The sequence below is a fragment of the Myxocyprinus asiaticus genome, chromosome 31 (genome assembly GCF_019703515.2).
Source record: "Myxocyprinus asiaticus isolate MX2 ecotype Aquarium Trade chromosome 31, UBuf_Myxa_2, whole genome shotgun sequence".
Taxonomy (NCBI): Eukaryota; Metazoa; Chordata; class Actinopteri; order Cypriniformes; family Catostomidae; genus Myxocyprinus; species Myxocyprinus asiaticus.
The window spans coordinates 333,408-345,900 of NC_059374.1; the positions used below are offsets into that span (position 1 = coordinate 333,408).

A 12,493-nucleotide genomic window follows, 5' to 3' on the forward strand; every position below is an offset into this window, starting at 1 on the left:
GAAGTTTAGAATGGGTTTTGGGTGTGAGACTGAGCCTTTTAAATCTACAGTAGAACACATTCAAGTTGTCAGCCACTTGTTGGTCCACTACAGTGTTGAGGGAAGGTCTCTTGAAGTTAGAAATGTCTTTCCGGCTGCTCCACACTGATGCAGGGTCGTTAGCTGAAAACTTGTTTTTCAGCTTCTCAGAGTATCTTCTTTTAGCCACTCTGATTTCCTTATTCAGTGTGTTCCTGGCCTGATTGTACAATACTTTATCCCCACCTCTGTAAGCATGCTTTTTGGCCTGACGAAGCTGCCTGAGTTCTTCTGTAAACCATGGTTTGTCGTTGTTGAACGTTAAATAATTCCTAGTAGGAATGCACATATCCTCACAGAAACTGATATATGATGTAACAGTATCTGTGAGCTCATCCAGATTAGTGTCTGCAGCCTCAAAAACACTCCTGTCAGTGCAGTCAAAGCAGACTTGTAGTTCCAGTTCTGCTTCATTGGTCCATATCTTTATAGTCTTTACTACAGGCTTAGCAGATTTTAGTTTCTGTCTGTAGGTTGAAAGAAGATGAACCAGACAGTGATCAGGTAGTCACAAATCTGCTCTAGGGACAGAGCGATATGCATCCCTTATTGCTGTGTAGCAATGATCCAGTATATTTCTGTCTCTGGTTGGGCAGGAATTTCACCATATCCCGACCTTCTTTGGCCTAAGGAATTCCAACAATCCTTACGTTATTCCACCGACTACGATTTTCCATATCCTCCAACTTTTCCCAGATGTGCTCCAAATCCACCATGGTCGCTAGCAGATTAGCACCTTATTCCCTCTCCGATGACTCCAGATAATTGATCCGCTTCTCGACATCCGCCACTCTTGTAACCACCTCAGAGAATTTAGTCTCCATGGCAGTGATCGATCGAATTATTACAGTAAGATCCTCCAAGTCAGCAACGACCTTCGTCAGCATTACTGACAAGTTTAACAATTCTCGTCACTAACATGTTTTTTCAAATTTTGAGGGAATAATGTCCCAAAATCCAAGTATGTTGACATCATGTTTATCAGGGCGCTGACATGTGAAAAATGAATGAATTTTTTAAAGCGGCATATCAAATGAAACTAGAGACTCTCCTCTTTACAAACAAACAGGTTTCAATTAAAAAACTTAAAGAGGTTTCTTACTGGGACTCGCGTGACACCTTGTGAGGAGTGGACGTGTGAACGGCGAGCTTTGCGCACTTTGCTAGTTTTAATACTATTTGTGTAATAGACTGGTGAGATTCGATACACCCTGATTCTTAACTGTCCTAGGAAGACAATATGTCGCAAAATTCAAAATCCTTTGGCTTTGGAGATATTAAAAGACACTTACGTGCTCAAGCTGAATCCCTGCAGTGGCAGGCCGGAAACCCTGGACTCAATTCGGACGGTGAACTGAAAGAAATCCGGCGTGAATTGATGAATGTGTTGGCAATGCTGACGAAGGTTGTTGCGGACTTGGAAGATCTTGCTGTGATATGTCAATCGGTTACTTCCATTGAGAGGAAATTCTCTGAGTTGGTTACAAGATTGTCGGACATCGAAAAACGAATTTTATCTGGAGTCATCGGAGAGGGAATTAGCTGCTAATCCACTGGCGACCAAGACAGACTTGCAATGCATTTGGGAAAAACTGGAGGATTTGGAGAATCGTAACCCTAACAACATCCGAATTGTTGGAATTCCTGAGCATGAGGAAGGCAGAGATATGGTGAAATTCCTAGACTCTTCCAGAGTCTGCTCGACATAACAGGCCATAAGCTGGAAATCGAGCGAGCTCACAAGGTCCCGACTCGGAGATCCATGGAGGGAGACAGGCCCCGATCAATTCTGGCCAAATTTCTGAGATCATCTGATAAAGATCTCGTGTTACGCGAGGTGAGGAGTAAAGGAAGGCTTTCTTGGAAGAACCACAGCATTTTCTTGTTCCCAGACTTTGCGAATTCGACAAGAGAGAAACATGAATGATTCAGGGAATGCAAGAAACTCTTACATCAACGGAAGATCGCTTTTGCTCTGATGTTTCTGGCCAAACTGAAAATAGATACTATGGATGGACGTAAAGAATTTACATGCCCACAGCAAGCGATGTCTTTCATAAAGTCATTGGAGTAAGCCATTTGATGATTTTCATGTTGCCGCCTCGTGGACCAACTCATTGAATATACACTTGACTGTTCGAAGAAACTGGGCACTTTTTTCATTTCTTTTTGTGCTGTTCCGTCTAGTGGCTGGAGTTTGTTTTGTGTAATATCATTTCTTCGGGACAGCTTGTGGATGAATCTGCTCATTTTGGGTGCTTATGCCTCCTTTTGGCTGGAGTTGTTTTTTTTTAATATTTCTTACAGGACATTAGAGTGAGTTTGACTGCCCGAAGAGCTGCATGGCCCATTTTTTATTTTTTTGTGCTGGTTCCGCTAGCGGCTGGAGCTTGTTTTGTAGAGGAACACATCTTCGAGACAATTAAGTGGATGAATCTACGTTTTTTGTGTGTGTGTGTGTGTGTGTTTATACCGCTTATTGGCTAGAGTTTGTTTTATAGATTATCTTCTGTTGTGTAATTCTGTTTTACAAATTTTTGTATAGAAACACCGGACTTGAGCAATCTGATGGCAAAGTTGTCGCGGGGACTCTCATAGGTGTACATGGACTGTTTGAGTTTAGAGGGATGGACGCCGGTTGGCACTGTCGTGCACGGGGTTAATACACACGTTTATCTTTTTCTGTTTGTTTGCCATGTTGACTTCAAAGAACAGATATGTAGCAGGGTGTATCGAATCTCACCGGATAATAACATACAAATAATTAAAAACTAGCAATGTGCGCAGAGCTCGTCGTTCACACGTTCACTCCTCGTATGGCGTCACGGGACTCCCTGCTGATGTGCTGTGTGTTTTTTTTTTTTGTGCCAAACATACCTTTTACAATTTTGGGCAAAAAGTTCAATCTTGGTCTCATCAGACCATAACACATTTTTCCACATGGTTTTGGGAGACTGGATATAGGTTTTTGCTGGGCTTGGATGCTTTTTTTTTCCATCAGAAAAGGCTTGGTCTTGCCACTCTGCCCCATAGCCCAGACAGATGAAGAATACAAGAGATAGTTGTCACATGTAGGGAGCAACCAGTACTTGCCAGAAAGAGCTGCAGCTCCTTTAATGTTGCTGTCGGCCTCTTGACCAGTTTTCTCTTTGTCTTCTCATCAATTTTGGAGGAAGTCCTGTTCTTGATAATGTCACTGTTGTGCCATACTTTCTCCACTTGTTGATGACTGTCTTCACTGTGTTCCATGGTATATCTAATGCCTTGGAAATTGTTTCACACCGCCTCACGACTGATGCTTCGCTGGTGAACGGGCCTCAGCATCCTGATTCTCTGCAGTGATTCGGCAGGGTTTGTGTATCCTTACAAAGCAATTGTATATGGTGTATTGTATACTGTGTGATATAAATATAAATATATGTTAATTTATATATTTATATATCTAAAAGAGTCACTTACATGTTTGCGTCTTTTTAATGATGTTGTTTCGTAAGTGTTCCTTGTGCACATCCCGCCGTCAGATCAGCATGAGAGCTGCGTTTACTGTCTGGGCTGCGCCCACGCAGAGTCAGCTCCCATGGAGACAGGCTGCCCTCACTGTGAATGCATGAGTCTCAAGACGCTTCGCTCGTGAATCACCCTCGTTCTGAGGGATGATTCAGACTCACAAGCCCTCCCACCTGTCTCTTCTGTGATACCCGAGGATTCACATGAGGAGGCCTGGCGGGGCCACGAGGTCGAGCAGGATGACTTTGAGGTGGTCCTTGTGGTGGCACACGCCCCGCGAGCCCCTCAGTCTCTCTGAAGCGCATGTTTTCCGATACGCTATGTGCGAGACGAGCTCCGGCCTTCTGAAAGAGCGGGCGGCCTTGTCTCGTGCAGTGGTTCTGACGCTGGGGATAATAATGTCGATGTCATTATGTCTCTCGCTGCATCAAGCGAGTGGTCAGTGGATGATGCTGCCGCCCCTCCCCCCAGCGAGGATGAGGGACGTGCACATGTCACTGACAGGGAGATGCTCCCCATCCTTACAAGGGTGGTCGAAGAGTTTCACCCTGAGTGGTTCCCCCAGAGGAACCTGAACAATCTCGCCTAGATGAATGGTTCCAGCAGTCCGGACGCCGTCAAATGGCAGTGTCCCGCAAATTCTTCCCCGAAGTTCATAACAAACTATCCAAGTCCTGGCGTGTGACCTTATTTGGCGTGCTCGCGCAGTGACGCCATCCTCTTTAATGTGGATCACGTGGAAGAAAATGATTATTAATGCGCCACACCTCTGCCCAGCGAGTAACAGAGTGTGGAAATCACGCCCTATACATCCTTCCAAACCATGTCGACAAACGTCCGCACTGGCGGGAAAAGCTTACTCAGCAGAAGAACAAGCTGGATCAGCACACCACACAATGGCGGTGCGCCAGGAATTTCAAGCCAAGCTCCTCAGGCAAATGGACGAGCACGGCTTAGATCCAGAGATATTCAAAGAGCTCCGCACCACTACAGATTTAGCGCTGCATACCACAAAAGTCACTGCGCAGGCCATCGGCAAGTCCGTGGTCAGTCTGGCAGTTCTGGATCAACGTATATGGCTGACCCTCACAGAAATGAGCTATAAGGAAAAATCCACTCTGTTGAATGCTAAAATGTCTCCAGCTGGCCTCTTTAGTGCTTCTGTGAATAAATTTGTTGAGCGTTACATCGCGATTCAGCAGCAGTCACAGGCTATGAGACACTTTATGCCCAAACGGAGCATATCACAGCCAGTTCGCCCTCGCTCTGTTTTGAGCCAGTGTCTGACTAAAAGCCCCATACCTGCTGCCTCACTGGCACCTGTGTATCAGCATGCTCAGCAAAAGCGCTCCTGATGGGCACAACCCTTTGAAGCGTAAAGTAGTGTCTGCGGTTACTCCAAAAAAGGCTCGACTGGAGACACAAAACACTGTTCCCCATCTCCCCACTATTGTTTGTTGGGAAAGGAATATTGTTGTTCACAATATTGTTCAGAATGTTGCTTCTGTTTCTTGTACTCAAATAAATGCAATAAAAAATGCAATAATTGCAAAAAAGAATACAGCATTCGTTGCAAATGCACGAGATGCTCACACATTCTCAATAAAGAGCCCCTTTTTCCTTTTCAAAGCACACAAATTATGCGCAACTGCTTCCCTATAGTGAGCGTCACATCATATCATACAGTGAGCAAACCAAATTGCTCTCTGTCCCATTACGCGGATGCGTGGCGAGCCCTAATGGGTATTTCAGAATGGGTGCAAAAATGATAGAACATGGTTATACAATCCAATTTTGCACACCAGCCACCCCTTTTCAACGGTGTTCTGTCTTCCACGGTTTCGTCCGTGTTACGAGCCTAAATACACAGTCTCATCTTGAAAAACGCAATAGAGATTGTGCCAAATTGTCAAGCACAAAAAGGGTTTTACAGCATTATTTTCTTGTTCCAAAGAAAGATTGTGGGCTTCACAATCCTGGATCTGAGACATTTAAATCGCACACTTATAAAGCACCCATTCAAAATTAATACTCAGAAACGGATCTTACCACATGTACGACCACACAACTGGTTTGCGTCTATAGATCTGAAGGATGCGTACTTTCATATCCAAATTGTATGACATCACAGCATGTTTTTGAGATTCACGTTCGAGGGAACAGCATATCAATTCAAAATCCTGCCCTTCGGACTGTCTCTGGCTCCTCGCACATTCACGAAGTGCATCGATGCGGTTCTCGCTCCTCTGAGACTGAGCGGCGAACATATCTTGAACTACCTTGACGATTGGCTGTTACTGGCACAATCAGAGGCTCTGTTATGCCAGCACAGATACTTTCTGCTTGAGCCATTCTGCAGTGTCCGCCTCAGTTCAAACAGAGGAGAACACTTCCACTGAAACTGTTTCAGAAAGCATTGGGATTTGTGGCGGTGGCATCCAATGATAATATATGCAAAAAAGTTGTCATACCTTTGTTAGGTAAAAATGAAATAGGCTTCATGTGCTAATATCTAAATTAACTGCTTTTTTCAAAATCTAAAACATAATTTAATTTGACAGAATCAACCATTAGGATACACAAAGGAACCAACAAACTATTTTTAAGTTTATTTAGATCAATCCTCAATGTAAAAATTTCCATTGGCTAGCCTATATGTAATACTTATGGCTATATATAAGTCTTGTGGTAAATTATATTAGTAAATTCTGTGTGCTCCCTTTTGTTTAACCACAATATCGGTTATTAAAGCAGCATGAAATTTATTCTAGGCACTTGTGAAAAATGTTGCATAGTGAGGATGTCTTCAAAAATAATGACATAAATAGTTTTCATTTATCACTTAATGTCATACAAAGTCCAGTAAACTTAAAAAAGCTAAATTAATATTCAGTGTGACCACCTTTGCCATTAAAACAGCCCCAATTCTCCTAGGTACACCTGGACACAGTTTTTCTTGGTTGTTGGCAGATAGGATGTTCTAAGATTCTTGGAGAATTCACCACAGTTCTTCTATCTATTTAGTCTCAATTGCTTCTGTCTCTTTATGTAATCTCAGACAGACACGATGTTCAGTGGGGGGTCTGTGGGGGCCATGACATCTGTTGCAGGGCTTCCTGTTCTTCTATCTATTTAGATTGTCTCAATTGCTTCTGTCTCTTTATGTAATCTCAGACTGACTCGATGTTCAGTGGGGGGTCTGTGGGGGCCATGACATCTGTTGCAGGGCTCCCTGTTCTTCTATCTATTTAGTGTCTCAATTGCTTCTGTCTCTTTATATAATCTCAGACTGACACAATGTTCAGTGGGGGGTCTGTGGGGGCCATAACATCTGTTGCAGGGCTTCCTGTTCTTCTATCTATTTAGATTGTCTCAATTGCTTCTGTCTCTTTATGTAATCTCAGACAGACACGATGTTCAGTGGGGGGTCTGTGGGGGCCATGACATCTGTTGCAGGGCTCCCTGTTCTTCTATTCTAATCTTTTCTATTTGCAAAAGTAATGTTTGGGAGTCTAACATTTATATTTCCTATTGACACTCTAAACTGAAGATATAAATAACCATCTTAAGACAAATGCTTTTGTGAAACATCTTATGTGCCTTAAAGAATTTTGCACAGTACTGTATGTATTGAAATGCAACTGAATAGGAATGGATGCATAATTTATAGAACATTTGAATAGAAAATGATTGGAAATGGACAATGCAGTGTTTAATCTTCACACACACACACACACACACACACACACACACACACACACACACACACACACACGATGTGATCCCAGTGAGTTTGACACTGATGCTGTGAATCACCTTCACTCAGTGGTGACCAGTGACTTCATGACGTGGTCCATTTAAAGACCAATGAGAAACGGCGGCGCTTCCCCTTTAAGAGCAGCTGCATTGGCTGGAGAGTAGGTGATCGCGCGTCATGTATTAAAGTCTATATATTTCGCACATATATGGACATCATACAGCGAGTATATGGATCATATACAGCGATGCGATGTGCGGGATCACTGGAAGAACATCACTGATGTCTGATGCGGTGACTCATTTAACAGAGGTGAGAATGAACGGCACGTTTGATTCACACAGGACGCGTCCAACAACAGCTCGACGCGACGCCAGAACGCGTCTTGTGTGAACTGCGCCTTTATATATGTGCTTATGGCTTTAAATGTGTTTTTATGTAATAACTGATGGATTGAGGGATAATGTGGGTCACGCGCTGATTCTGCTGCAGTGTTCATCTGTATCGCGCTTGCATAATAAATAATGATCGAAGTGTAAGTCTGTGTGTGTGTGTGTGTGTGTGTGTGTGTGTGTGTGTGTGTGTGTGTGTGTTGTCTGTCTGTCTGTCTGTCTGTGTGTGTGTGTTGTCTGTCTGTCTGTCTGTGTGTGTGTGTGTTGTCTGTCTGTCTGTGTGTGTGTGTGTGTTGTCTGTCTGTCTGTCTGTCTGTGTGTGTGTGTGCTGTCTGTGTGTGTGTGTGTGTGTGTGTGTGTGTGTGTGTGTGTGTGTGTGTGTGTGTGTGTGTGTGTGTGAGGGTGTCTGTGTGTGTGTCTTGTCTCTCTGTGTTTGTGTTGTCTGTCTGTGCGTGTGTCTGTGAGTGTGTTGTCTGTGTGTGTGTGTTGTCTGTGTGAGTCTTGTCTCTGTGTGCCTTGTGTTTGTGTGTGTGTGTGTCTTGTTTGTGAATGTGTCTTGTCTCTGTGTGTGTGTTTAGGGGTAGGGTTAGGGGATAGAATCTATAGTTCATACAGTATAAAAATCATTATGTCTATGGAGAGTCCTCATAATGATAGCTGCACCAACATGTGTGTGTGTGTGTGTGTGTGTGTGTTGTGTGTGGGTGTGAGTGTGTGTGTGAGAGTGTGTTTAGGGTTAGGGGATAGAATCTATAGTTCATACAGTATAAAAATCATTATGTCTATGGAGAGTCCTCATAATGATAGCTGCACCAACGTGTGTGTGTGTTTAGGGGTAGGGTTAGGGTTAGGGGATAGAATCTATAGTTCATACAGTATAAAAATCATGTATATGGAGAGTCCTCATAATGATAGCTGCACCAACGTGTGTGTGTGTGTGTGTCTGTCTGTGTGAGGTGTGTGTGTGTCTGTCTGTTTGTGTGAGGTGTGTGTCTGTCTGTTTGAGGTGTGTGTGTGTGTGTCTGTCTGTCTGTCTGTTTGAGGTGTGTGTGTGTGTGTCTGTCTGTCTGTCTGTTTGAGGTGTGTGTCTGTCTGTGTGAGGTGTGTGTGTGTGTGTGTGTCTGTCAGTGTGAGGTGTGCGTGTGAGTGTCTCTGTGTGTGTGTGTGTGTGTGTTGATTGAGGCCTCATACAATAGATTCATTCATAGAAACAGATATATTAAATTTTGTTAGATATGGTTAAATGTGTGCAGTGAGTGTGTTTATCAAGTCTCCTACACACATCACTTAATTTATTTCGAGTGTGAATTCACATTTAAAGAGAATATCTACCTATATATATATATATATATATATATATATATATATATATATATATATATATATATACACAAACACACACACATACACAACCGTTAGTTCCTGTTGAATCTGACTGGACGAGAGACGTTCCATGAGTACTGATGGTCTCACACCATCATCACTCATACGCTTCACTGTGTGTATCACTCCGCTTGTGTTCCTGCGGTTCTAAACTAAAGTGTAAGAGCAGTGCAGATGTGTTAAGAGCTACTGTATATGTGTCTCTTTACATGTAATGTGCATATGTTAGCCAGCAGGTGGCTGATGAAAAAGATCATTTTTATATGTAATATGAGCCAGTTGGTGACATGAAGTAAATCCGCGTCAGTCAGTGTTTACATTTAACAGCTCTACGTGTTCGCTCGTATTACTATTACACTACTAAAGCCAGGAAATCTCATCACAGCTGAGAGACACAACAGACTGATTAATTACACAACTCAAGGCACTTACGTCTTACCGGATTTTCCACATCAGAGAGGACGTACTGTTCATAATGGCGGAGGAGATTGCGGTTTCTATAGTGAATGACTCTTGCACACCTGCTACTATGAAATAAGAGGAATACCCCCGCTTGGATGGCTATTTTTCCACTGAGAAAATGGGATGCATTTCACCAAAATTACCTTTTGTTCAGAAAGCTGACTAACAGACTACAGCATTATCAACAGGTGATCGCACACACTCCATCTCTCTCTCTCTCTCTCTCTCTCTCTCTCTCTCTCTCTCATTTACACACACACACACATCCTTGTTTCTCCAATAACATGTTAGAAACAGCCCAAGCTGTGAAACTAGTAGTTCTGATATTATGTTTTTGAGAAGCTTGGATGCATCATTTGGTTTGAACCAGCAACGGCAGATTCTGATCCGTCGCGTAAGATTTTTTATTTTTTTATTTTTATTTTTATTTTTATTTTTTATTTTTTTGTGACTGTACTCTGTTTCCCTAATTTTTTTACAGTTTACTTGTTCATTGAACTGTTGTATGTAAGCAATATCACACTCGCAATCATGCTATATGACCTTGCGGGCCAAAGAGCAGTGCTGCGGCTAAACGCAGCAGTGCTGATGTAGGGCCATATCGCACACTTGCTCGTGTGATATTGCTTAAATATATATTAGTTAAAGTGATACACTTAGGTTGAAGTCATTAAAACCCATTTTTTAACCACTCCACAGATTTCATATTAGCAAACTATAGTTTTGGCAAGTCGTTTAGGACATCTGCTTTGTGCATGACACGATTACTTTTTTCCAATAATTGTTTACAGACAGATTGTTTCAATTTTAATTGACTATATCACATTTCTAGTGGGTCAGAACTTACACACACAAAGAAAACTGTGTCTTTAAACAGCTTGGAAAATTCCAGAAAATGATATCAAGCCTTTAGGCAATTAGCTTCTGATAGGCTAATTGGAATCAATTGGAGGTGTACCTGTGGATGTGTTTTAAGGCCTACCTTCAAACTCAGTGCCTTTTGCTTGACACCATGTGGAAATCAAAAGAAATCAGCCAAGCCAAGAAATCAGCCACAAAATTGTGAACCTCCACAAGTCTGGTTTATACTTGGGAGCAATTTCCAAATGCCTGAATGTACCACGTTGATCTGTACAAACAATAATACACAAGTATAAACACCATGGGACCACGCAGCCATCATACCGCTCAGGAGATGAATTCTGTCTCCTAGACAGGAATGTAGTTTGGTTGGAAAAGTGCAAATCAATCCCAGAACAACAGCAAAGGACCTTGTGAAGTTGCTGGAGGAAACAGGTAGACAAGTATTTATATCCACAGTAAAACAATTCCTATATCGACATAACCTGAAAGGGTGCTCAGCAAGGAAGAAGCCACGGCTCCAGAACTGCCATAAAAAAGCCAGACTAAAGTTTGCAAGTGCACGTGGGGACAAAGATCTTTTTGGAGAAATGTAGACTGGTCTGATGATACAAAAATTGAACTGTTTGGCCATAATGACCATTGTTAAGTTTGGAGGAAAATGGGTGAGGCTTGCAAGCTGAAGATCACCATCCCAACCGTGAAGCATGGGGGTGGCAGCATCATGTTGTGGGGGTGCTTTGCTGCAGGAGGGACTGGTGCACTTCACAAAATGTCTTCACTTCACAGAACTATCCATGGAAGTCTTCTGATGTCTGACTTGGTAGCTAAACCAAACCAGACGGTTATAGAAGTGCAGAGGACAGACTCAGTGACTTTTAATAGAACTGTATCAGCAGCGCCTGTGACAGGTTGAACTTCCTCAGCTGGTGAAGGAAGTACAACCTCTGCTGGGCCTTTTTCACAATGGAGTCCATGTGGGTCTCCCACTTCAGGTTCTGTGAGATGGTAGTGCCCAGGAACCTGAATGACTTCACTGCTGCCACGGTGCTGAATGAATGGTAAAATCCACTATCATCTACACTGTTTTGTGTGTTCAGCTCCAGGTTGTTTTGACTGCACCAGACAGCCAGCTGTTCAACCTCCCTTCTGTATGCAGATTCATCGTCATCTTGGATAAGGCTGAAGACTGTAGTGTCGTCTGTGAACTTCATGAGCTTGACAGAGAGGGGTCCTTGGCAGTGCAGTCAGTTGTGTAGAGGGAGAAGAGTACTAGGGAGAGCACACATCCCTGGAGGTTACCAGTGCTGATTGTACATGTGCTCGAGGTGAATTTCCCCAGTCTCTCACTAGCTGCTTCCTGTCTGTCAGAAAGCTGGTGATCCACTGACAGATAAGAGCTGGGAACAGAGAGCTGGGTTAATTTAGCCCATAGGAGAGCGGAGTTGATGGTGTTAAAAGTATGTAATGCTTTTGTAGTATGTTGAAATATGTTATGCAGTCCCATATTGACTGCATCATGTACAGGCTTGTTTGTTCTATAAGCAAATTGAAGGGGATCCAGAAAGGGTTCAGTGATATCCTTCAGGTGGGCGAACACCAGTCTTTCAAATGACATCATGACCACAGGTGTCAGAGCGATGGGTCTGTAGTCTTTAAGTCCTTTTGATCTTGGGTTTCTTTGGGATGGAGATGATTGTGGAGCGTTTGAAGCAGCAGGGAACTTAACACCGCTCCAATGATCCGTTGAAGATCTGTGTGAAGATGGGGGCCAGCTGGTCAGCACAGGATTTTATACATGTGGGTGAAATGCCATCAGGGCCCTGTGCTTTTCTTGTCTTCTGTTTCCGGAAGACCTGGCGCACATCCCCTTCACAGATCTTAAGTGCATGTTGAATAGCAGGAGAGGGGAGGAGGGTGGTGGCAGGAGGTGTAAATGCTTGTGTGCTGTGAAGGTCGGAGTGGGTGTGGGTTGTGTGACTGGGCTTTTCAAATCTACAGTAAAACGCATTCAGGTCGTTAGTCAGTTGTTGATTTCCTACAGTGTTGGGAG

General features: G+C 43.2%; 1 protein-coding gene across 1 annotated transcript in view; it reads left to right on the forward strand.

The window, feature by feature from the left end:
- Nucleotides 1-7,494: 7,494 nt before the first annotated feature.
- Nucleotides 7,495-12,493, forward strand: part of LOC127421939 (SH2B adapter protein 2) — a 39,160-nt gene continuing 34,161 nt past the window's right edge. The window contains exon 1 of the mRNA XM_051665175.1: nt 7,495-7,654. The gene's annotated coding sequence lies outside the window, so the exon portion shown is untranslated. The remainder of the gene's footprint in view (nt 7,655-12,493) is intronic.